The sequence below is a fragment of the Piliocolobus tephrosceles genome, chromosome 5 (assembly GCF_002776525.5).
Source record: "Piliocolobus tephrosceles isolate RC106 chromosome 5, ASM277652v3, whole genome shotgun sequence".
NCBI classification, from domain to species: Eukaryota; Metazoa; Chordata; class Mammalia; order Primates; family Cercopithecidae; genus Piliocolobus; species Piliocolobus tephrosceles.
The window spans coordinates 31,919,889-31,946,250 of NC_045438.1; the positions used below are offsets into that span (position 1 = coordinate 31,919,889).

Genomic DNA, 26,362 nt, shown 5'->3' on the forward strand with positions numbered 1-26,362 from the left:
AGATGCTACCTTGACCTGCAAGTGAAGATAACCAGGATTCTGGGAAGGACATTCATGTTCTTAAGCCACCTATTTAGAGGTGAAAGAAGAGATTACAGGATGAATCAAAGGAGACAGCATTGTGAAGAAAGAGAAGAGAACCTGTGTCTAAGTCCATTTTTGAGTGTCATTAAGTAAAAAGAGTCGAGGGGCACTGGCTCAAGCCTGTAATCCCAGCACTTTGGGAGGCCAAGATGGGAGGATTACTTAAGAGCAGCAGTTTGAGACCACAACAGACAGCAGAGTGGAACCCTGTCTCAGAAAAAAACAAAAAAAACAAACAAACAAAAAAGCCAGGTGTGGTGGCATGTGCCTGTAATCCCAGCTATTTAGGAGGCTGCCCAAGAGGTTGAGGCTGCAGTGAGTTGTGATTCTGCCACTGCACTCCAGCCTGCATGACAGTGAGACTCTGTCTCAAAAAATAAAAATAAAAAGACAGAAAGAAAGAAATGAAAGAAAAACAAGAAAGAAGAATCTGTAGAATCTCAAATAACAGCAGTCATAGGGAATTGTGAAAGTTGAAAAGGGAATTAACAGAAGACTGCTGTCGATAATATCAAATGCTTCTTGGACATCAAAGATGTTGAAGATTCAGGAATGACCAATAGGAGACCATTGATGATACCTTAAAGAGAGTAGTCTCAGTAAAGGAACAGGAGCAGAAGTAAAATTTCTAGGATTAAGAAGAGTCACAAAGTAGATGCACTGAGGGCTGATCACTTTTTTTGAGAAAGTTGGTGGTGGAATAAAGGAATCAGGTGAACAGGAAAAGTCATTTTAAAGTGTGTTGGGGGTGCTGAGAATATATGCTCAAAATAGAAAAACATTGAAGAAATTGTTTCCAAGTGTACTACTAAATATGGTGGAAAGAAGACACATTGAAAAGCTTTCATTATACTTTTCATTGATATTATAATATTCTTATTCAGAAGTATTCAGTACAAGTAGATTGTTGCAATTTATCAGTGTTCCTAACTTTAAGATTTTATACAATTGGTCCTAGAGTTAACCATGCCAAATGTATTACTTTAGAAGCATCAAATCAATTTAATTGTCTGCCATAAAGTCAAATTTTCCTCCTTCCACCAGTCATTGAATTGTATATGTGGAGACTTTCCAATCATAACTAGTGGACATGGGATATTATGAAAAAAAGTTAATTAAATCTTTCCTGTTTTGAAATGTGGGTGACTATATGCCATTGAATTCAAAGGCACAAGAAAGTAATATTGTTCATATTTTGACTATTATTAATATTTTAAAATGTTCATTCAAATTACTTGGGAAATCTGAATTGATTAGTATGCCAAGAAAAATATTGTGTGAAGTGAAAATAGAAAAAGAAATTACAAGTAAGTTGTTAGAATATGAAAGTAGCATATGTTGGTAGGAATTCAAAGTGAGGCAAAAATATAATGCAACCGAAGAAAAAAATCTGGACTCATTCTAATATGTTAATGAGACCACACCTGGAACAATGCATTCAATGTGGGATACCGCTAACAAAAATGAACATCTAGGAAACTGGAAATAGTTCAGAGACAAGCAATAAGAATGATTACGGGTTTGTAAAGACTGAACTGCCACAAGATTAAAAGGCCTTATATTTGTTTAACGTGGCTAACATGACTTAAAAGTGAGCATGATATCTGTTTATAAACATCTGAGAGCGGAGTGTAAGCATGGAAGAAGGAGTAGAGTTGCCTAATATGCTACTAAACTGATTCAACTGGAGAGAATTTTCAAGAGAAAATCTAAAAGTAAATATAATGAACTTGTCTCCCAGAAAATGTGCATTTCCTTTCTTTTAGAGGCCCTGCCAAGAATGAGGAAATTTAGCAGGTCCCCTGAAGATTTGATTTCTTCACTTTCACAAACTAGTAGAAACCTTTTTAAGCTTCATCTGTCTGCACAAAATTACTCAGAAAGTGTGTTTATTTATAGATTTTAGAAAACCGGCAGCATAGAACTTGGGCAATCATATTTTATCTTCATTCATTCTTGTAGTCTGTCATCAGTAGAGAGGTAGATTAAAAGACTGTTCAACCTTGTTCATATTAAGGTTGGTCTTTAAAACTTCATACTTCCAAAGCTCAAATGGTTTGGCTTAGAATTTACTAAGAAACAACTGAATTATTGTATTTTTGAAAAATTGTGTAAACTTCCAGCTGGAGTTCATAGATATACCAAAAGGTGCTCAAGAGATTTACTTTGGGATTACTTCTATAAGCATCCAGTCCTCTGTATTCTTTTTTGATAAATTTAGTGTCTTATACCATTTTTTAGCCTAAAATCTGTTCTTACTAAAGTGATGACCTGGTTTTCCCCTTAAGGTTGCTTTTAAGTGGCATTAAAACAAAAATTATGTTTTAGATTATGAGCTCCTAGAGTACTGTGTTTGTTTAATTTGACTTACACAAAATCTAACGCCAAAACAGTGCCACGCACATTTGAAAAATAAACAAATAGTAAATGGTAACTGCAGAGGCATCCCATTCCAGAGGAGTTGGTTAAGGGAATTGCTAATAAGTGAATCTCATATTTCCACTGATTTACACAATAAAGTATTATATTTTTTATCTCCCCACTGCTCCCAAAACACATCCCTTTTCAGACTGAGTTGAACATGTACAAATATTCTGAGAGCCTGACTCATGTCATGCAGGGCCCACTGGTGTTTTTGAATCACTTCAAGAATCTGGCAGCAGGTCTCTGACTTCAGCTTCCCCCACGTGTCCTTTTAGGCCCTTTGCGTTTCTTCCATTGTTCTACTTTCCTTCTCTTCTTCATTGTCTGTACTGTATTGCACTACTGGGCTAATAGATGCTGGGGAAGGGTAATGAGTAACTGGTACAATATTTCAGGAAACTGATTTGCTATTTAATTGTGTACTTACAAGTTGTTTACATTTTACCACAAATAAGATAATAAGCAAAACAATAAATAATACATGAATTTTAAAAAGATGCCTCAACTTCAGAGACTTCAAGTATACTTTAGACAAGAAAAGCAATAATTAAATAAGCACAGAATTTAAAAAGCAATACCTCAAAGTAACTTGGACTCAACAATTTTGTTCCGGTAATGAAAAGGGGAGGCTTGAAAATATCTCTTGGAGACCCTGAGGGACATATGGAATGTAATTCTTGAAACCAATGTTTCTCAAACTGTATGTGAGATAATTTTAGGCGGTACATGAGAAATAACTTTTATTTCTACAATATAGCTTCCTTTGCAAGATCATCTTCTATTCATGGAGGGTTTTGTTAGTTTTCCATTTATGGTGACTATAAAAAAGTCCTTTATCAGATACACTTATTTAATAAAAATAGATTATTTAAAGATACAAATAAGTCAATAATATTATAGGTGATATGGCTATAATTATAAAAGTGATATTCAATGTAAATGCTGGAAATAAGGCCTCATTTAAGCAAACAATACATTTTTGCCTTTATAACCCTAAAATTCTGTTACCTATGTTAAACTTATTTCAAATGTGGACTGAAAATTGACGTTTTATCTGACACCTAGTGGTGTCCATGTTAATATATGTATATTTAAGACAACTATTAGAAGGTAGTAATATGAAGTCAAATAACTAATATATTATTCTGGATTTTAAAAATAATTTCTGTACGTGTATTCTTATCTAGATGTATAAAAAACCATGCAGGCGCAAAGTGACCTTGAAAGCAAGGTCAGTGTAACTGAAAAATCTGACTTTAGAAGGGTACAAAGAAACATGCTAAGAAAACCCACCCTATATTTATGCTAAAGTATGAATTTTTATTTTATTCAAATTATGCATCTCCCACCTTTATTTATAGGTGAAACTAGCACAATAATGTTTTATGCCAAAATGAAATTCAAAATGTTGTTGCCTTTTTGGACAGTATTAAATTCATCATTGTACTTAACCCTTACATGATATTTGCTATAGCCACAGAACATTCTTAGACACTATGATTCACAAAACATTTAAATTGCATATTTGGCTTGTAACATATTACACATTAAAAGGAATTACTATTTTTCTGAATACGATTAATGCTAATAATAGCATCGCAGTAACTAAGAATATGGACTCAAATAAAGACTGGCTTGAAACTCAGGTCTACCATTTATTAGCAAGCTTCTAAAAATTCTGAGCCCTTAGTTTTCTCACATGTGAAATGGAGAAAATAAACCTGCAAAATTAATTAAATCTGTCCATTGATATTTTTCTCTCCAGTGTATATTAACTGGCGTTCCTCATTAGGCCAGACTGTGCTCTCAACCATGCTCCAAATTCCCTTTGTGCCAACCCCACTGCCAGAACCCTTTCTACCTTGAGAACCAGAAAAGGAAACATTATGCCTGGCAATGCCTACACCCTCCAAAATAAATCTGCAGGAAAGAACACCCAGTAAGTGATGAGAGCAGCAACGACTGCCTTTATTATTCTAAATTTACAACACCACCTTTTCTAGCGCCTCTTAAGCATTGTAGATAATTCCCCACTCATTAAAAAATAAATTGTAACCATAAGTATTCAGTGTTGATACTGCTTTTAAATTGGACAGTGCTCATATCAATTGCAGAAGACCAACCTAAAGTAGAGGATGAAATCTTTTTTCTGAACTTTTTTTCAGAACGTAACTTAGTGAATATATTAAAACTAAACTTTCTTTGAATGGGAGTAATTTCTATGAATTAATCTATAATCTCTTAGACCACACCTAAAGTAATGTAGACGTTCTCGTATCATAGGCTTTGTAATTAGAGACCACTGGATTTGTCTTTGGAAAAGTCACTCATGATTCTTTGGGCTTTGGTTTCCTCATCTTTCATATCGGCTTAATAATGACCACTGTAGAGTTGCCATGGAAATTAAATGAACTCATGTACCATAAGTGACCAATACAATGACTGACACTCAGTGATTTATCAATAAATTAAAACATTTATTATCAATATGACAAAGAAGGTGCCGCTAAAATAGACAATAGGTTTTTGGAAGAAGTGATTAAATGGATGCGAAATTTATGGATTATTTATTCCGTGCTACCATTGCTGTGTCCCCTGGTTGTGGTATACACACGTGTGCGTATAGAATCGTAAATCCTATGTGGGCGCGTAATGCATGCACAGAAGGCTTAGGCACGAAATGTCATTTCAGCAATGTGCCTAGGGAAGCTCTGACGCCGCCTTGGAAGTAAGTCTTTGCTGCTTGACCTTTGGGTGTCTGGGAGGGATGCCTATACCTGCATCCAGCACTGGAAGGGGCCCAGGCCCTTTCCAGCACAGCCTATCCCCAGACTGCTTAGTCCTTCATAACATATATCTCCACGGAAAAGGGTATTTCCTCCCGTCAGAAAAAGCGCCCCAGTCTGGTCTGGGTTGGATTTTATTTCACGTTGTTGCAAGTAGGCGAAGTCCCTTCTGTCTCCTCCCTTGGGGTAAGTGGAAAGGAGTCCGGCAGGGGGCCCGCAGTGGCCTGCACAGGGGAACTGGGTAGCAAGAGAGTTAGTTCCAGGCAATTCCGGGGGCTGCCCCACAGAAGCAGGTGGGGATCGACAGTGGCTCTCTCACCCAGTGAGGAGAGCGCGGTCGCGGGTCCCTCCCCTCAGCCTGGAGACTGCTGCCGTTTGAGTCGGCCCGGGTGGGGGCGGGGTGGGGGCGGCGCAGAGGGCAAGGAGATTACGGCGGCGCCACCCGGGACATCCAGGGCCCCGAGGACCTGGGCGGTCCCCACGCGAGATCGCAAACCATGACAATAGGCAGTCACCCGAGGTCGAATAAAAACGGAGTGGGTCCCCCGAGCGCCGCCGCCCCCCGCGTCCCTGGCGGCCTGCCCCGAGGCCCCCGGCGGCCTCCAGCGCCCGCAGTAGCCGGCGACGACGTCGCCCCCGCCCCACCTCCGTGCGCAAGTGCGAGGCTGCCCGCAGCGCGGCGCACGCTCCGGCCGCTCCCGGCTTCCGCGCAAAACTTCCATCCTGTCCACGTGAAGTTGTTGCTGCCTTAGAGAGGGGGAAAGAGGTGCGGGGAAAGCTAGGGAGTGACGACCGCGGCGGCTGGGCGCGCTCTCTCTTTTTCTTTTCTTCTCCTTTCCCCCCTGTCGCAGTCCGGAGTTTTGGCTCCTCTCCTTTCCTCCTCCCCCTCGGAGCCGGCTTCTCCCCCCGCCCCGCTTCTCCCCCGCTTGTGTACGCTATTTGTTGTGGGGTGGCCGAAGGGGATGTCCTGTTTTCACCAGAGGCACAGCGCGAAGGGGAAACTTCGACACTGGAAGGAACGAGAATAAATACTTAATTACGGACGCACGGAACCGCGGCTGGGACAGATACTTTGGGAACCCGAGGCGGACCGGGCGACGAGGTGAGTGTCCCCTTCTTGTAACTCCCGCCCCAGGGCTCCCGGGGGGCCTGAGTTTGGAGAACCCCCAAACTTTCCGGGGAAGTGCGCGAGGCTCTGCCGGGGACGCCGAGCGATGGGGACTGAGGACGCGCAGCTGGACGGTGCGTGGGCGCCTGCGTCCCCGGGGGGCGCTTGGAGGCCGGGTGCCCCACGCCTGAGGGCCCGGGCCCCTCGGACCGCAGCGGTGCTGTCTGCCCTGGAAGACGTCCCCACGCCCCAGGGGTCCCTTCCGAGCCTGCCTGTCCCTTCCGGGGTCGGCGCGGAGCCTGCGCGTAACGGCGTTCATCCAGCAGTCCAGCGCGCGGCTTCTACCTGCACCCCGCCTCCACCTGGCAGAGGCGCGCGCATCGGGGTCTCCCCCACATCTTTCTTATGACGTGTATTACTTTCTGATGACCCCCTACATGGTCCAGGCGCGAAGATGCTGACCTAGAGTCCCTCGGAGGCTCACAGGCGCCTGGGTTTTCCCGGTGCCGGGTGCGTGTGTACTTTAAAGGCTCGCATTCTAATCTCCAGGCACTGATCGGGCTTTTCGACTGCGGCGATCCCACTTTAATAGTTTTTATGTGGCGTGGACTGAATGTCTCCTGCAGTTTGCCAGGGTCGGTGAAATTAGAAGCGCCTTGTCAGAGCAGTTGCGTTCATTGGCTCGAGTAGCGGGTGCCATGGAAGGCTTATAACTTCTCCAAAGGAAGGGACCTGGCTGAGGAGAGCAGGTTTTTCTCTCCTTTCAAGCCTGCTGGGTCTGGGGAGGCTTTGGGACTTGAAATGGTTTGGATTTTTAGCGTGTTGAAGCGGGGTTTGGAAGTAGACGTGTGTGTGCTTGTTTTATTCTGCGCCGCACAGCAAGCCGAACTTTCGTTTGGTAGCACTGGAAAGAGTTTTCTCCCTTTGTCTGCGAGATTCTGGACAGTTCGGAGCGATTAGGGAATTTGCGGACTGAGTCGGGTGGCACAGCTGGGGCGAAAGCGGAGAGCGCGATTTAATTTTTGTCATCTCTTCCCTGCTTGCGGGGACAGTGTCTCCCTTCACCACCACCCCTCTTTCTCCTTCCTATGAAGACAACGGGTTTGCGCCTGGGGTGAGAGTGTGTGCGAGAGGGTGGTGTGGAAACTGTCCTCTCACCGCGTCCCCTGCGCCTTTCCCCGCCATCCCGAGCGGGCCTAGAGAGTCATTCATGAATCTTAACCTGAGGGCAGGGGAGGAAGGTGCAGGTCCCTCTGCCCTTTCCGCCAAGGTGCAGAATAGCGCCCGGGCGTGTGTTTTGGTTCCAGAGCAGTTCCACGTGGAGCAACTCCGTGTGCGTGTGTGTTGTGTACTTGATCTGTGAGGAGGTAACAGGAGTCTGGTGTTCAAACCCAGTGGGCCCTTGGCCATTAGTTTGCTTTCCTGGCTGTCATTACAGACACTTCCAAAATCTGATACCTAAGAGAACCAACAGGTTAGGTTTCACATTAAGATCTCATACTTAACAGTTTTCTTTGTCCCTTACCCCTTTTGGCTTGGCACCCTGGGATCAACGTAATTGTTGGAGCGAAATACATCTCCTGGAATATGGCATTTTGTTCCTCTTCTCATCTGCGGCCACTTTGTGAACCCTCGGGTGTTTGTCAGTTTCAGTGCGGGCTCCTGCGGGATTTAGGTGGGAGTCTTAGGAGCGTTTAACAACCGCGGGCTCCCCATCATCAGCTTCTGAAGTTTCACTTACACGTAGGTGACTGACAGGATTGAAAGTTGACGATGGATTTTTTGTTTGTTTGTTGCGTTGTTTTTGTTTTGAAAACCTTAGGGAAAGGATTGTACTTGAATTCCTTTCCCAAAATGTTATTGGCAAGCTTAAACCTGAAGAACCAAAAACTAGAGGGGGCAGGGAGAGAATCCCCCCAAAAATATTTGATACGTCATATGGAGCGTTTTAGGAGACTGTATTCAAAGACATTTGTGTATTTTTAAAAATAGCATTATCCCAAGAAACAAAAAGCAATAGTAACAAGAGACGAACTGTTTTGTGTCGAGCAAGACTGCCAGAATCTGATTTTTATGGCAACAATATCGAAAGCAGATATAACTACACCCACATTTATTGTTATAAACCGTAAAAATAGTTTGTTCCACCTGATTAAAAGTTGTAAGTCATTCAAAGTTAAACCAGTATTTAGAAATGACTGTACAAGAATGTTAAAACCTTTGACAGCTACAGCTTTGAAAGCAACATAATTAGATTTGTTGAAAACGGCTCCTTTCTCTGATTATTAGGGATATGTACTTGTCTTTCATAAGAAGTAAAGGTCTAAAATCAATATGGTTTTCAAAAGCCTGTTTTCCTTTGTAAATTTCCTTAAAATAGTATGTTTCAATATTTAAAGACCATTGTAACTGCAGGTTGGTTCACAATTATAACTAAAATAAGATTTACTCAGTTATTTTCTTTTTATTAGTATTTATTGAATATTTGAAATTGAATTTCTCATTTCCAAAATAAAACGTTTCACATATATGTATGTATTCACCATTAACCTTTCTTTTAAGTAGTATGCTTAAGTTTTAAAATTTTAGAAATCTTAAGATTTGTATAAAAAGGTGTGATTGTATAAAAAGGAATAACCATTATTATTAATTGTTAAGAAAAATAGATGCTGAATTTCAGAGGGTTTCTGGAAGCTGGAGAAAAAAATTGTCTGCATAGAAGTTTCTTTTTTGAGGGGTGACTGGCAGATGAGTTACTTGTCATTTTGCTATATATATTTTTTTCTTTCAATAAGCCTCCTTGGGTTAAAAAAAAAGAAAAACAAGTTCTCCATTTCTAAGAGTTTCCTTTTTATTTATGTTGTACTTTGGGGTGTAAATAAATTTTACATAGCCACGGGAAATAGAGTATCCAATTTCATGTTTTCAATCTCTGTTGCAAGCTCTAAATGACTGATGTTGTGTCTAAAAATATATTTATATGGCTTGATATTTCATTTTTAAATTTTATGCATTGGAGTTAGATTATTTAGAATATTTAGAAAGGTAGAATGGTAGAAGACCATGACTATTGTTATAAAAAGTTAGAATGTTAGGAAGTTCACATTCTGACTTTCAAATAATCGAACTTATTTTGCCCCACAAAACCTCACAGGTTTTATACAGATTTCGAGAAGAGGGGAGATAATCTTTTTCAATACTTAGTTAAGTGTTAAGTAATTTAAGAATGCAAATATTTATGGTGCTTTCTCATTATCATTTTTTTCTATTAGGTAAATGCAAGAACACTGGACATTCAGTAAAAACAGGCCCCTCTTTATAAGGAGTTTATTCACCATAGTTCTGTATTGCAGCTGCTGATCATATTTCATGGAGCTGTTAAAGCACTTAAAACCTAAAATTAGGTACTGTCTGGTTGTAAATATTTCAGATCACTCATTTAAGAAATAAATAGAAAAGCGTGCTATCAAACGTAGGAAACGTTTTGAATCCTGTCACTGAAGAGCTAAACAAACCTCTATCAAAACACCTTTTTTTCTTCAGTGAGAATATAATCTTGACAGTTTCTTTTTCCAAATGGATATTATTCTTACATGTACTAAATGCTAAACTCTTAAAACGTGCCTCCCTGTAGAGTACCTTAAACTAATTATATTCAGAAATACAGTTGGGGGATTTTATTACAATGGTTACTAGGTGAAGGAAATCAACACCGGGGGAATGGGGTGGCATTGGAGTGTACCTGCTTCTCTCATGAATTTTTCCTGCTAAACTATGAAATGACATGCTGTTTCAGGCATTTGCCCTGGAGATGGGTGAGATGCAATATATGTAAATTACATCTTATAGTTAGATGTGTTTTAATGAAGGGGACACTGCATATTCATTAAAATCATTTTTGGAGCCAAACTTGGCATCATTTAGCTTGAACTTAAGTGGAAGAAAATGAGCAAGAGTTACACATTCAAAAGAAGTACAGGCAACTTTGATTGCTTTTAAGAAGTTTGAAGACTTTGTAAACATTACCATCACTCAGTATTGCTTGTGGAGCTGTTCATTAATATATGCCTTGGTGATGCGTCATTTTACGCCTGAAGTTTGTCATTCTTAGTGTTTCTCCATCCGTGTTTTTATTAGTAAAGAGATACTGAAAATGAACACCACTATTCTTACTCCCCTAACCCCTTTCACACCTCCAGAAAAAGAGATGAAGCTGATTAATTTAAAATAGAAACCATTTTGTGTTATCAAAACCACATTTATATAGTGATTTGAGACAGTTTCAGAGAGTGCACCTCTGAGTCTCACCGTAACCTTTTTTGTCATTGAAAGGTGCTAATTGATCTTAGGGCACTGACACAATAGTATAGTTTGATATTTGAAACCTTTTAGAGTTGGTCTGGCCCTTTTCTTACCCTGAGATTTCAGTGCATGAATGATGAAGAAAGACACCATTCTAAAATACCAGAAATTCTCATTTTTTTCCCAATATGAAATGTTTTAATACAACATGTTCATATTTGTAAAGCTTTTATTTATATACAGTAAGTAATTTTATTTTAATGTACTTTTGGACTGTAGCAGAAAGACCTATATGTTCTATCGTGTTAGAATTTTTTAGTTTTTTTTTTTTTTTCTGAATGGGTAGTTTATTTAGGTTATAATTTTTAGGCAAAGTCTGATTCCTATTATCACATGAATATTTTCAAAGTGAAATTGCTTTAAACCAATGTGGAATAGCTTTCATATCACCAAGGCATATATTAATGTAGATATCAAATATGAGAGCATATTTTCTTCAGTATATTTATATCCTAAAGTGTATTTTTAAATAAAAGTGGTCACTTTAGTCTTTAGATAATTGCAATTTGGCTGTCATTGTTACTATAATATTAATGACTCTCACTATCGTAACATCAGAGCTAGCATTTACTAAGGAATTTCATGCAAAACACTGTTTTAAGCATTTCTATGGATTAGCTAATTTTAATCTTTTTAACTATGCCGTAAATTAGGTACTTTTGTTATTCCCATTTTACAGATAAGGAAGCTGAGACCCAGTCATGCAGCACAGTGGAGCCAGGATCCTAACTCGCCAGTATGAAGCCAGCACCCTTATTCTTAAGCATGTGCTGGACACTTGCTTCCATCAGTCATATACCACCATTTTTAGGTGGTACCTGAACATTTTGTTTTAATAATATTTGTATAGTTATGTAAGGATAACTGGATGTTAGAAAAATTTGTTAAATTTTGTATTAGACCTGTAATTTCATGGGCTATATTGTTTGAGACCAGACCAAAAAAAGTATTGAAGTCAAAGAAAAAAAATTAAGTGTCTGAAGAAACATATTAAGTAACAGTGAACAAGAATATGGCCGAAATAACCACAGTCATGAAGGCTGGACAGCAGATGACTGAATTTGGAGAAATGTTATATTTTGTAATATTTCCCAGTTATCAAGAACTTATGACCAGATCTTTTAAATATTTAACTCACATGTAGAATTTTCCTTTGCTTTTCAAGCCTTATCCAAATTGGTTAAATGTTACCAACTTCGTATTTTCTTTGTTTGTGTATTTTGTTTTAATGCTGATTTTGAATCTCAAATCCGCACGTTTATGTTGAACCAACTAATAAGGCTTGAAGAGTTAAAGAGTGCGTGATGGACTTCTGGAGGCAGGTTTAAATTATAATAGAGACACCCATATTTTGCAAATACATTCAATTTATCTGGTTATCGCATGTGTAAGGTTTTCTCTAGGTAAACACTTTTGTTTTGCTGTTAATAACCTGTTTTACAATTTTATAGTATTTTTCCACTGAAGCAGTGGTTTTCTATTTTTTTTTTTTTTATTTACTTATATACTCGGCCACAGATCCTTTCATTTAAGTGGAAGCTGATGATATGCCAGTAGAGAAATGTGCCACTGCTCTGGGTGAAGCAGGATGTAGGTGGCCTGAGAATGACTCACCAACAGTACCCTCTCACCGTGGCCGCCTCTGGAATTCTCTCTAAGTGTCTTCAGTGCATGGAAACTGCTGCAAAAAAAATTTGAGTCTTCTGACAAAAGGGGTTAATTCAGAGTACCTGCTCTAACATGTTCATGTGGCGTCACTAAAAATCAGACTGTCAGATACCATAAAATATCTCCCAGTGTGATATATCGCAGAAAGATGTGTCTACTCTCACTTATATAACTGAGTATCCTTATTAACCAATCTTCAACTTCGCTTTAGCACTGAGAAAATTAAAACTGATCAAAATGTTCCCTATGTGTAGTTACAGGTCTGAATGAGGCACAAACGGCTTGTACCTGCAAAGGTTGACTTTGTTAATTAGAACATCTTTCCTCCTCTGAAGACTTTAAGAAGAAAGGCCAGCAGTGGTGTAACTTGACATGACTTTAGATTTTCATGTAAATTATTGCTACTGTTTCTGTTGTCCTTTCCCCCTTTCTTTTTAAAATGAAAGGGACATTTCTTGTGAAAGACTACAATTAAATCATAAAAATTTACATTCATGTGCCATTAAGTTTAATTCTACTCACAAAAGCAATAGCACAGAGTTTGAAATTCTATCCCTAATCAAGTAGGTGTACGACATACCGGGAGGGCTCATTATCCACAAGGTCACATATACAATTCACAGACCTCTGCATATACCCAACGGAATGATCTATTCATTATATTTCACCTCTGACTTTGAACTCCCTAATGTTAAAAGATTTGAAAAGAACCGAATGTTCTGATTAAGAGATTGATTATTTCTAACTTAATGTTTTCAGTATGTTGAAAGTGATGATGACTTGGGGGAATCAACAGATCTCTACATTACCTAATTCTTTTCACTTTTATTTGAATGCAAATATATATTCATGTATGGTTATGACTCAAGTCATTCTCGCCAAATTTAATCACGTAGTGGGTGAATCACATTCAGATTTCCTTTTGCAGGTTTCCCAGTATTCTCAAACAATACTTCTAGTAGGTAACTTAAGCATGCAAACCTCAATAAACCTGTCAAGAACTGCAATTCTACTGTTTTTTTTTTTTTTTTTTTTTTGCATTAACTTTAGTTGATAAGATGATGCTACTGTTATTTTTGTTAGTTGACCCGTGAAGAATTTTAATTTAGGTCTAGTTTTTTTCCTTTAATTGTTGACTTCAGTTTTTAAAGGTTTCATTCATGAAAATGGTTAGCAAAGTTGTGGGTATTTGGTAAATGCTTGTTAAATGCTTTTTCATTGTCAGTGTTGCTGAAGACTTGCAAATTAGAATGGGATGGATAGAGTTCTTTTCTACTCTGCATAGCTTTGAAGACTTTGGCGCTTTCATTGTATTCTTATAGTTTTACATACCATTCCTAGGAATATTTAGAGAGATAATTGTTGTAACCAAGGTCACAGGTTTAATCATCAGGTATTCAAATTAGCTTTAGGTGGACAGTTGTCCTATACATGCCTGTTCATATTAATGTCTTTGTCATAACAAGTACAGTTATCATATCTTCATGCCTCTTCTGGGGACCCATTCTGGACTGTGTTGGAGCTGTCTCTGACACTCTCCCCCATCCCTAAGATATTCAACCACATTTGTTCATTATTTTTATTAGGTCCCTCCTGGACTTAAAATTCCCTAAAAGATTTGCCTGCTGCCTATAGGGCAAATTCCAAAATTCTGTTCAGGGAAGATAACCCTTCATGCTGAGAACCTTGCTCAAGTTGCTCTTCTCATCTCTTATTCCCCACTCACAACAACTCTCTTCTCCAGCTGTATGGAGAACTGCAGTTCTCAACTACACCTTGGACATTTCCACTTCCTTTCTTTGTGCGTGGAATGCATTTAAACATTACCCCTCTCCCCCTGCAAATATCTTTTTCTGCTGCTTTTTCAAGACTTAAGGCGCAAAATGTTACCTCCTCTGATAAGTTCCTTTGACCTCCAGAGTCTGAGATGGACGTTTCTTTCTCTTTATTCCCAAAGCATCCAGCTTCTACATTTAATGTAACATAGGCCTTGCCACATTGAAATGTAATAGGTTACGTTAGTCTAAATCCTGCTTTAAGCTGATAATTTACTGGAAGGATTAGCTGTATTTGTCATTTCTGTATCGCTAATGCACAGTGCACTGCTGGACATATAGTCAGTGGGTAGTTGTTATATTCCCATTGAATGAATAAGTAAAGGGACGGGGAATGAGAGCAGAGATTGCGACACTGAACATCCCCCACTTGAAACTGGGAACAGTGAGAAGGGCAGTGACCATTACAAGGTGAGAATACCTCAAGAACAACCTCAGGGGTTTTTGGTATAAACCCAGTAGAATTGCAGATGTGAATCCAGACCTAGGTTATATGTATGTATATGTGAATGTAGAAGTGTGTTTATTTCTTACCACTGGGAAGTCAGTGATCTGGTGGATAAGCCAAGGATCCTGACAATCTCTGGAGGTATGGTAATTTCATAGTACTTGAAATCTGAGGGACTCAGTTCTTCTTATAGTGCAGTGACTAAGTAGAAAGAATATGGGGGCTGGGCGCAGTGGCTTACACTTGTAATCCCAGCACTTTGGGGGGCCGAGGCAGACGGCTCATTGGAAGCCAGGAGTTTGAGACTAGCCTGACCAACGTGGCAAAACCCCATCTCTACTAAAAATACAAAAGTTAGTTGGATGTGGTAGTGGGCGCCTGTGATCCCAACTGCTCAAGAGGCTGAGGCAGGAGAAGCACTTGAACGCGGGAGGCAGAGGTTGCAGTGAGCCAAGATCACACCACTCCAGCCTGGATGACAGAGTGAGACTCCATTTCACAAAAAAAAAAAAAAAAAAAAAAAAGAATATGGAGCCAGGCCACTTGGGTTCAGACCTCAGCTCTGACGTTGAAGAGTTTGTAACATCAAACATGTTACTGAAATGGATTTTGCTTCAGTTTCTCATGTGTAACAGAACATGCCTCACAGGTTCTGATGAGAATTCAGTGAGTAAATATAAGTAACTATATTTAGAGTAGTGCTTGATATGAGCATCAGTTATTATTACTATGATTGAGTATCTTTCATTAGATTACCCCCAAATGTTTCAGAGGTATTTAGAGCTGAAGGTCTTTTTTGGGGGGCTATGGATTGGTGAGCATAAGTGGAGTGTCCAACAGTCCAAGTATAAATTAGATACTGTGGGTCCTTGGCAAATCCGAGGTTGTATTTGGAGCCTTAAGAGAAGACACTATAGGTGCTCAGCAGTTGGCATTTACCATTTACATTGTGCAGTAGTATTTCTTTTATTAAATATTTCCACATACAGTAATCCAGATTTCTTTAGAGCTTTAATCTGTGTGGTTCCTCAACTACTTTAAGCAATTTTAAGCACATTGTATAATGGTGGTACTTTATAGCCAATATTTAAGTTTCCTCAGTTGCTTTTTTTTAGCCTGAAGGTACAATTATGAGAATTTGTATAGTTTTCAGTAGTGGGCTTGATGAACTCAATGTAAACTTTTTAAAAGGTAACTTTACATATTGTTATGATTCTTACTTTGGAGAGACAGTAGGAGGTTATTAGTACCTCTACTTATAGAATTTATCACTGGGTCCTTGGATTCAGATATAATGGTAGTGTGGCAGGATGGGGCTGAAGGAAAAAGGAAAGTTAAAGTATTAATTGTCAAGGTCTCATTTTTATAGCTTATCTGGAACCACTACCAGGTGTATCTGTATATTTTTTTAAGTGATAATATTGACGTTGTACCTGAATTCTTCAGTATATTTAAATAAGAGTTTTTCAAGCAGTGGTTATTGACATTTTGGGCTGGATAATTTATTCAGGGGATACTGTCCTGTGTCTGGTAGGATGCTTAGTGGTGTCGCCGGATGCCAGGAACCCTCCCTCCCCTGGGTAATGATGGTGTCTCCGGACACTATTAGGTGTTCTCTGGAAACAAAATTGCCTCTTCTTGAGAACCCATAACCTAAGCAGATCGTAATATCATTTGATATAGTCAAAAAACTCAGAGGGCTCTGCATAAGAGGATTGTTCTATTTCCAGTCGAGTGTGGAGAATCCTAATACCTTCCTCCCAAGTTTAAACATGAAGTCAAACAATTCTCATTAGTCTGTGTTGATAGATTAACTTTCCACAGAGGGGATTTACAGATAAGCTTCACACAGATTGCCCATCTCCAGCATATTTTCCTTTTCTGGAAATAATATGTGAGTGGGAGTAACAATATCTGAGAGAGAGTATATAGGAAGTAAATATTTATTTGAATCGCCTATGTGTCGGTTCTTCCTGCTACTTGTCAGCGGATACTTTGGATTTATTTTTAAATAATAACCATTGCCTTTCCATTTCCGTGGGTAAATATTCAGTAATAAGAAACTTTTACTTTATTAAGTCTGTAGTGTTAGAAAGGGTAAAGTTACCAATAATCACAACTGCTCAATATTAAAATACTTAATGAATTAAATCATTTGTTCATTTGTAATGAGAACTTTTCAAAAGAAGTATGTTTAGCTTTCAGTTGTAACCACAAGTTCAAGATCTTGAGTTAATAACATTTGTACAACTGGAAGAAAGTAAAAATGAATATATTACATGTAAAAACTCTCTTTCGTGAATTCTCAGATCCAAACTTTTATGTTCTCATTCTATGGGTTTGATGTTGACCGATACATTTTATCTATGAATTGATATATAATTGATGTAAGTAAATATGACTGTTGTCTGGGCACTACCCTCACATAGTTTAAGCGTATATGAAAGACATTTCAAAAATCACTCGCAAAGAACAAAATGGGAACAATAATGTTCACATAAAGTGAGAGAGGATAACTTTTTCCGTATGAGTTTTGGGTTGAATTTCAAAACTATTCTGAAATATAAAACATTAATATTATAAATATATGATTAGACCAATTTTCTTAAGAGTTCTAAGCAGTAGATAATTTTTATCTTGTTAGAAGTTGCAAAGGTACTTGAAATTCCACACATATGCATTGTCTAATTCAGTGGTTTTACTTTAATTGTATTAGGTAGATAATCATGGAAGCAGTCAGACGAACCTAGAGATTTCACATCATTTTCTAATTGATGCCCAAGTAGGCAGGGTAGAAGTACTTGAAAACACACACACACACACACACACACACACACACACACACACACACACACACACAATCTGTCTCTTTCTCTGTCTTTCTCTTTCTCTCTCACTTCCTTTGATTTGTGCTTTAATTTTGAAATGTGTGCTTAGGTGGCAGAGTGGCTGCAAATACAGCATACTGTATTTGACCAAAATATTTTTCTGTTTCCTAGGTGGAGAAGGACCCTGCATAGCTGCTTGTTAGCAGAGAGATAAAGTGGGTGCTGGGCAGCCCAATGACAGGTGGGGATCATTCTCAGGGAGTGTCATGGAGAATTTAAGACAGGGGTTTAAATCACAGATGGTGGGAGGAGAGTTCTGCTTCATTCATGGACAGGAGGTCCAAAGAAGGCACAGCAAACCACAGGTCCATCCAGGCACTTTATGCCAGATATTGAACAGGAAGCCTAGTAGTCCTTTAGTGACTGGAGAATGGCCAAAAACCCAGAGATTCTGTTTTTCCAAATGAGCACTTCCTGGGTTCATAAATCAAGGAACCCCGCAGAGAATTCAAGTCACATATCTCCTTACTCAGGGTGATTCTTCATATAGTGGGTCCTAATGTGGTAAGACTTACTTATGAATGTTTTATTTCTTATAATGCCATCAGTCACTTCCTTTTTTTCTCCCTGGCATATTCTCACCACCCTTATCCTCCATGGCCCCAACTCCCTTAACCTACTTGCCTAATGCTCTTTTGCTGCCTACCTGAACTACAAAAAAAAAAAAAACAATCTACTCATCTTTCAAGGCTTAGCTCAAATGTCACCTCCTCCGTGAAGCCTTCCCTAAGGCTCAGGCAGAATTAATTATTTTCTCTGTGTAATACCATAGCACTTTATTTGGACTATTAATATAACAACACAGTGTGTTGGTGTTCATTATATGTGTCTGTCTTCTAGAGAGATTTTGAGTTCAGAGAGGGGAGAGATCATATCTTTTTTCCCTCTGTAACCTCAACACCTGGGGATATAGATAGATATTAAGTAACTGCACTGTTCCATACGTGTCTTTAAAGGGCATAGGTCTCAAACCAGACATCTACGAAGGATGAATCCTGTTTACTTTTTGGAAAACTGGTTCTCTTTTGCTTGTGGTCATGGAAGCTGGTTTATTGGTGATTTTCTACTCCAACTTATTTAAAGCCTCATTTGTACCAAAGTATTACTGATTTTCTAGTGGAAGGAAAGGTATGTCCACCATACAGTGCTATTTTCAATAAACTGACATTTACAAGACAGATTTCTAGTTGAGGTTTATGGTCTTCATAATTCTAGTTTTCTCCAGAAACAAACCTTGATCTCTTTGGTTGACTTCTGCTGAGATCGATTTCATGTTATTTTGAAGAATTTTTAACCCTCAGAATTATAGATTTCATTTGAGAGAACGCATGTTCTGTATTTGTTTGTGTCAGTGTTTCAAAATGTGGGGACCCAAAATCCCAGATGTATCTATTAAAAATATGTGTGGCCTTTTGGTGAGGAAAGTTACATTTTTTTTTTTCAGGCACAATTGAGGAAGGAAAAAAATTTTGTTTAGTTTTTAGTGGTTTGTTTTTAGGCATTTTCCATACAAAGATGAACAAGACCCTTCAAAAACCACCAATTTGCTTATTTAGGGGGGAAAATCCTCCTATGTCCAAAAATAACATTAAATTAAGATTATTGTTTCAAATAGTTTCAAAAATTGTGGTTTTATTTTCTTGTATGAGTCATTTTTGAGCATAGTACAGTACATGATTGCACTACATCATGACAAAGCGTATTTGCTCTGTGCTTTAGTGGGTCACTTTATTTATCAGAGTCAGATCATCAGATCAGAAGAGAGATCTAGCCTAACCCTTCTGTTTTGCAGATGAGATGCTGTATTATGTGACCTTAAGACCTTAAGTCATTTACTCAAAACAAAACAACAAAAAAAGAGAACTTCATGCTGGGGACACTTCATGCTCCCAGCTCTGTATCTTACCACTTTATTTTTATTTGTTTGTTTCTGACGAGGAGTTGAGAAAGCTGGAATCAGACTACCTTTGTGTATATCCAGGCTCTGCCACTCATCAGCGAGGTGACTTTGGTCATGTAATTTTCTGAGTGGCTGTAAGCCATAGTTCCAGCATGTGTCCATGGGGAATAATAACAGTACTTGCCTCATGGAGTTGTAAGGAATAATTGAATTCATGCAGGAAAGACACTTGGTTCAGTGCCTGGCCCACTGTAAAAGCTCAGGTTATAGTTTGAATTGATATCTTGGAATAAATTGCTGAGTGTATTTGATATTCAGAGAGGGAAATTCATGCTGCTAAAAGCAAGTTTTTTTTTAAATCTGTTATTTAAAAAATACAAATAATTCATACTTTGTATAACATATTAAAACAGAGATGATAGAGGTTACTTTTGAGAGGAATGACCAGAGGGAGCAAGAGAGAGGCTTCTGAAATGCTGATTATATCTTTTATCTTGGTTTGGTTGCCGGTCATGTGGAAGTGTTTATTCAATAAAAATTCATCAGCGATCAACTTTTGATTTATGTATTTTATTTTACTGTGCATATGTTATACTTTCTTAAAAGGTTTAAAAAATATGGCTATATTTAAAGTAAAAAGTGTATTTACTCATTTCTTAATCTCTGCAAATCATGAGAAGTTTTTATACTTACGTGTGTATCTTTTTTTTTTTTTATGTAGTTAGCTATTTAATGAGGTTCTTAAGACATTTAGAACACCAATCTGTGAGGATAAATTCCATTCGTCAGGGCAAAAACAGATCGCAGGTAGCCCTGGAGCTGAGGAACAGCTTTGATTTTTGGTAGAATTTGTGAGTCCACAGCTTTCTGATCAATCTCGCGCTGCTCTGTAATCTCGTATTTCTCTTTCTCTGTGTCGAAGATCTCACCTTCCTGGTGTCTGGGCTTCTACAACTTCTTCTTCTTGAAGTAAGCATCAGTAAGATGTTTTGGGATTTTGACATTGCTGATAGTCGATTTTGGTTGAGGTGGCAATGACAGATTTCTGGTGTGTTCTTCGTAGAGGAACTCGATTGAGGACCAGACGTCCAGTCACAAGTAACAAGCCACTAGCCAGCTGCTTCAAGAAAACCACCCTCTTGCCCCTGTGGCGTCCAGTGAGGATGATCAGAATGGTCCCGGGGGTAATGCTGGCTCGCAATTTTCTCACGTGCTGACTGAAGGGTTTTTTGCCGTGGCTCAACAGCTTTCGAGGCACATCTTCAGTAGGATAATATCTAGGCATTTTGCGAAGTTGAACCACCCGGGTACCGCCGTTCTTGTCACCACCAACTGGTTTTGTAAGAGTTGCAAGAACCTTCTCCTTCTTTTTCTTTTCAACCTTGGATTTAGCGGCTGAGTACTTCCTCTTGTACATGGCCTTTCTGGAATACCTGGCAGATCGGGAATACCTGCCAATTCCTCTGACAAGGACAGGGTTGCGGCTGCAATGGGGCTTCCCCTTCTTGGGCCTCTTAGCCTTGAGGTGACCCTTTTTCACCTTGCCACCAGCATCAGCCTTCTTGGCTTCGGGTTTCTTCTCTTTAGTATCTGGCTTCTCAACTTTTTCACCCGCCATCTTGCAAGATGGGAAAGAGAACTAAGGTTTCGGCTTCCGGTCTATCAGGTGTGTATCTTTTCAGGCATTTTTTTCTATGTATGTGTAAATGTAAGAACTATATGAGGATGTAATTTATTTTCATTTTACATTTTAACTCCAATAGGATCATTGATTTCCTTAAAACTTGCTTTTGATCTGCTGAATCTTGAATATTTTTCCACATCAGTACATATGCTTTTGGGTGCTTCTATTTAATCTATGCAGATGTTTCATAATTTCACTGTTCCCCTCTTGGTGTATGTTTACGTTGCTTCCAGAGTTTTACTATTACTAAGTATGTTGCACTGATGATTTTTATGTCTCTTTGTACACCTGCCAAAAATATCTGTAGACAAACCTCTAGATGCAAGATTAATAGGTAAATATGTATTTGCATTTCCCATAGAAAGTGCCCACATACTTTTAAAAAAGATTTATGAATCTTGCATCTTTTAAGATAATATTCTCATCTTTATCACAAAGGCAGGTGCAAAAATTTCAACTTAAGTGAACCTTGTAATTATTTGTGCTCTGGTTAAGAGGAATGGTTATAGTGGTATATTTAATATATACATATAATTTATATAATTAGTTTCTCAATTAAGAATAGTTAGTATTCATTTTTATGAATGTATATTATATATACTTATGGTTCTTAAGTGCAAATGGTAGGAAGAAATAAATCAGTATATATTATATTCACTGCATTTTTTACTTAGTACCATCAAATATTTGCCAGAATTATTAGGAGAAATGGTTGTAACTCTCATGTGATTGGTGAGAACTTATGAGGAATGATATATTATTATTCTAGTGAGAGCCTACTCTGTGCCAGGTACAGTTCTAAGCACCTTACATATATTATGATAGCTTTTTAACATAGAGGTGAAAGGTGTAGACATTGTATAAATAATAAATGATATTATTCCATTTTCAATGTGTTGATAAATATTATTACACATGTCACAATATCAATTATGTCATATCAATGACTAATTTATAAATCTGTTACTTATCATAATCTGTGTAATGTGAAAGTAAAAATTAATGCATCAAAATCCAGAAAATTGCTACTCAAGTGCTGGCTAATAGATACGATTTTAAAATGAAATATATTAATCTGTTGATTTTATTGTTAGTTTCTTATATGTAGAAAATTCTGTCTCTGGAATATTCAGTTCTCATAGTTTTTGGTTAAGATTTTGATTAATCTTCAATGGTTATCTAGTGCCTTTAAAGAGTAGTCCAACTCAGAATAGCTAATGTATTCCTCTGGCATTGAATAAATATGGCTATCAATTTTTGTGGGTTTTTTTTCCTGCAGAATTTCCTGTTATTCTAAGGGATTCAATAGGACTTACACATATAAAACTGAAAATTATATTACTATGGGGAAGCTGCTTTGTGCCTCTGAGAAGGAGCTCTCTTGCTAACTTAAGTACTGTATGTGTGTAGAATAGCTAATATTTTCCTCCCAAGAAATTTCATGTATGCAGTTAAAACACTCTTAAATTGATTAAGGATTTGTTATATATTTCCAGAAGCACTCAAGAGTACTTTTATGGTTATAAGAGTAGAGCGCATTAGAATGCCAGAAACCAATGAATACGCTAGAGGCCTTCAAAACTGTGCCCGACATTCCTGACTTTACCATATAAACATGTGGGGTAGGCTGGAAAAACAAAACAACTTTCCTTCCCCCAACGTAGGTGAGACCTATGATGATAACACTTCAACTGGCTTGAATATTAATTTGATACTTTTTCTGTTAGAAGTAGTTTTTATTACTTAGCAAATGAAATGGAGAGGTAATAAATATGACTGATATTTATTTCATGAGTAAAGTATTATTTTATATCAGATTCGACCAGTTACCTTTATCCTTTTTGGAAAATGTATTATACAAACTACCACAGTATTTTGCCTATTAATCAGGGAAGCTAAAAAGCGTTTTATAAACGTTGAATCAAAACTCTCACTGCTGTGAGGGAATTAAATTTCAAGCAATATACTCCTTTTATAGGGTGAGAAACTGAAGTATGGAGAAATTACAAGGTTTTCCCAAAGCTATACACTGAGTCATGGCAGACATAGAAATCAACAATTCTGTTTGCCTGATTCAATCTGAAACTTCATGAAACGTAATTTATCCATTTCCTGACTTGTGCTTTAGAAGTATATTGCCTTATTTGCTTATTTGTGTGCTCATCCCTTCATTCATGCATTTATGCACTGTTGCCTGTTTATGCACTCATTCACTCATTCATGCATTTTGAAAGAATCAATGTTTTTGTATGATACAGTCTTGATTTAGGGACTATAAATATTTTGAATATATATATCTTAGATATTTCTTGAAAGAAACTCATTACATTTTTTTCACAATCATGAAAAAGAAATTAAGACATTAAGAAAACCAAGCTGAATTGTCCAACTGTGGGCCAGAGCAGTGTCTATGGGCAGCACCTGAAGCTAACTCAGGAGTGAATCTAGTTTGTTCAAGTGCTTGAACAAGAACTTGGCTGAAGCCCTGGAGGAGATGCCTGGGGCATAGAGTGGGGACCAGGAAAAACTATGGCACTCTTAGAGAGTACTATAAGGACTAGTATCCACATCCCCACCACCTGATGTCTTTATATTTGGTTGAATCAAGAGAGAGGGGGCAAATTATTCTGCTTCTCATTCTGCCATCTTCCTGAGTTTCAGTTCTCACATTTTAAATTCTTTTTTATTGAGATCTTTTTCTTACTAGTTTAACCAGTATTTTCCCACGCTTTCTTCACCAAATTCATTTCTTTCCACAAGCTTGCAGAGTTATATTTAAAGCAAATAGGATTTCTCTGGGTCAGACCTCACTTTTTGATGGAACTTCTGGGGTCACAAGTAATTTGAAATGAGGAAAGTGTCTAGCAACTTCCCTCAGCCCAGTACCCTGTAACAGAGACCTCAGAGTACATAGTGATGACACCTGCCCTCCTCCCCTTCTATAGAGAGTTTAATGGGCAACTTTTTTTGGTTTGTTCTCTTGTTCTTTTCTTGCAGCCCCAAGACTTAGGACTCAGACTTGGTTTCTGCTTGTATGGTTTTCCAACTCTTCCCTTTGAAGCGTTCTTTCCCAGGGGGCTTTTCAGGTCCAAGAGCATTTGGACCCCTGGGAGCTGAACTTGTAGATTCTACAAAGAACGTCCAAGTACCAGGCAAACCACATCTTCCTGTAGCTTAAACATTAGTCTTTTTTTCCCCCTTCAGTTTTACTGAAGAATAATTTAGTCTCCAACAAACAAGCAAACAGACAGAAGCCTAGGGTCTTCCTCAAAGGCACATTCTTGAAGCTTTGAAGATTATCATCATTAATTTCTATTTCAGTTAATTGGTTTTCCTTTACATTTTTATCTGGGTATAAATGTGATACTTTGGTATACGTTAATGTTGATCTATATTAATATGTCAATTTATAATTGAGTGATTTAAAAATAATGTTGCACTATGACCTAGTTTATATCTACCTTCCATTTAATGCATTTCCTAAGCAATTATGCTTTTGTGGCTCACTGAATTCCCTCATAATTCCCTGTTGGGAAACAAAGATTTTTTTAAAATTGAAGATATGCTCTCGTTAACCAGAGGCACCGTACTTAACTTGAGAAAAAAAGATTAGGAGTGACATAAATGACAGCATGCTCCTAATATCTAACAGCCTGCCATACATGTGAAAGCAGGATTCAGTTTATGGTTTGTGGCTCTGCTGGGCAGGCCAGAAAGTGGAAGTTTTGAAAAGCAGATTTTTAAACTAACATATAAGGAATAATCAAAAGAAGGAACAAGGAGAGGAGGTGGTTCTATTCATTGGAGCTAAGAAGCTTCAAGTATTATACCTACAGACTCATGTGATCAGCCTGTTAATAAATCTCACCTATTTCTATCTTCCTTATAATCCCAAGACAAAGAAAGAGAACTATATAGATTCCATTTGTATCCATTCTCTCTCATTTTCTTTTTCTGTGTCTCCTAATATATCTCTCTCCAAATTTGCCCATAAAGTCAGGACACATAGCAGGGAAGCATAACGTTGAGTTGAATCAAATCACCAAATGTATTTGATACATTATTTTCTGAATTCTTACAACTTCAGCCCTTTTAAAGGTCTTTGGCTTTTTAGAAGCCATAAAGGCAGTTTTTGGTAAAGGTGGCCGTACTTTTAATTCAGTTACAGGGTCAGTGGAATGATTGTTATATTCAAATGCTACAGGGGGATTTATTGAGAGGAAAAAGGGTACTCAAACTTTCCTGGATGCCTCAATTAAAAATCTGGATCAGTAAAATTATCCTCAAGTGTCCCAAATTTAAGGAAGGCAAACAGCATCTTATTTAGTTACATTCGTAATTAGTATTCATTATAGACACAATTCAACTCAGTAACTTGGCATTAAGTGAATCAGATTTATTGCTATATTATATAACTCTCATGTTTACTTTGTTGTGTTTGGGACTCCTCCCTTCCCATAATAAAGAATATGACTCACCGGTGTCACACCTTGATTCCTGAGACATTGATGTTTTAGCAAAGTTACTTGGAAAGATATAATTGTGTTTTTGTTATTGTTTTTGTTGTTATTATTTTATTTTATGGGGATAGGCACTCACTTCTTGAGATTTAGCAGATTTACCTTGTAGTTCACAAATTATTTCTTTAGATGTATCTAATTTAGTGTATTTTTTGTTAGTTTGTTTTTTGTCTTTTTTTTTTTTTTTTTTTGAGGCGGAGTCTCGCTCTGTCGCCCAGGCTGGAGTGCAGTGACACAATCTCGGCTCACTGCAAGCTCCGCCTCCCGGGTTCACGCCATTCTCCTGCCTCAGCCTCCCATGTAGCTGGGACTGCAGGCGCCCACCACCGCGCCCGGCTAATTTTTTGTATTTTTAATAGAGACGGGGTTTCACCGTAGTCTCGATCTCCTGACCTTGTGATTCGCCCGCCTTGGCCTCCCAAAGTGCGGGGATTACAGGCGTGAGCCACCGCGCCCGTCCTAATTTACTGTTTAATTAGTTTGTTTCTTGTACAAAAGTTCAGTGAACATATTTTTAAAAACATTTTTAGGGCTGTCTTCCGGATTCGTGTGTGTATTTTTTTCGTGTGTGGCTTTTCCATTTTATTTCTATTTCTTTTGTGTCTGTTTTAAGGATACTTATCTAGTTTTTTCCACATTGCTCTGTAGTTTCAAA

General features: G+C 38.2%; 1 protein-coding gene and 1 pseudogene across 9 annotated transcripts in view; one reads left to right on the plus strand and one right to left on the minus strand.

The window, feature by feature from the left end:
* The first annotated feature begins 5,244 nt into the window (after positions 1-5,244).
* Positions 5,245-26,362, plus strand: part of EYA4 (EYA transcriptional coactivator and phosphatase 4) — a 291,807-nt gene continuing 270,689 nt past the window's right edge. For 5 of the 8 annotated variants that reach the window (XM_023230723.2, XM_031935543.1, XM_031935544.1 and 2 more), the window contains exon 1: positions 6,004-6,396. The gene's annotated coding sequence lies outside the window, so the exon portion shown is untranslated. Of the gene's footprint in view, positions 5,481-5,997; positions 6,397-26,362 lie in introns of those variants that run through there. The other 3 variants (XM_023230726.1, XM_023230727.1, XM_023230722.1) reach the window with 3 other exon arrangements.
* Positions 20,246-21,161, minus strand: LOC111554978 (annotated as a pseudogene). The gene has a single exon (XR_002735380.3). The product of XR_002735380.3 is annotated as a 60S ribosomal protein L6 pseudogene (transcript).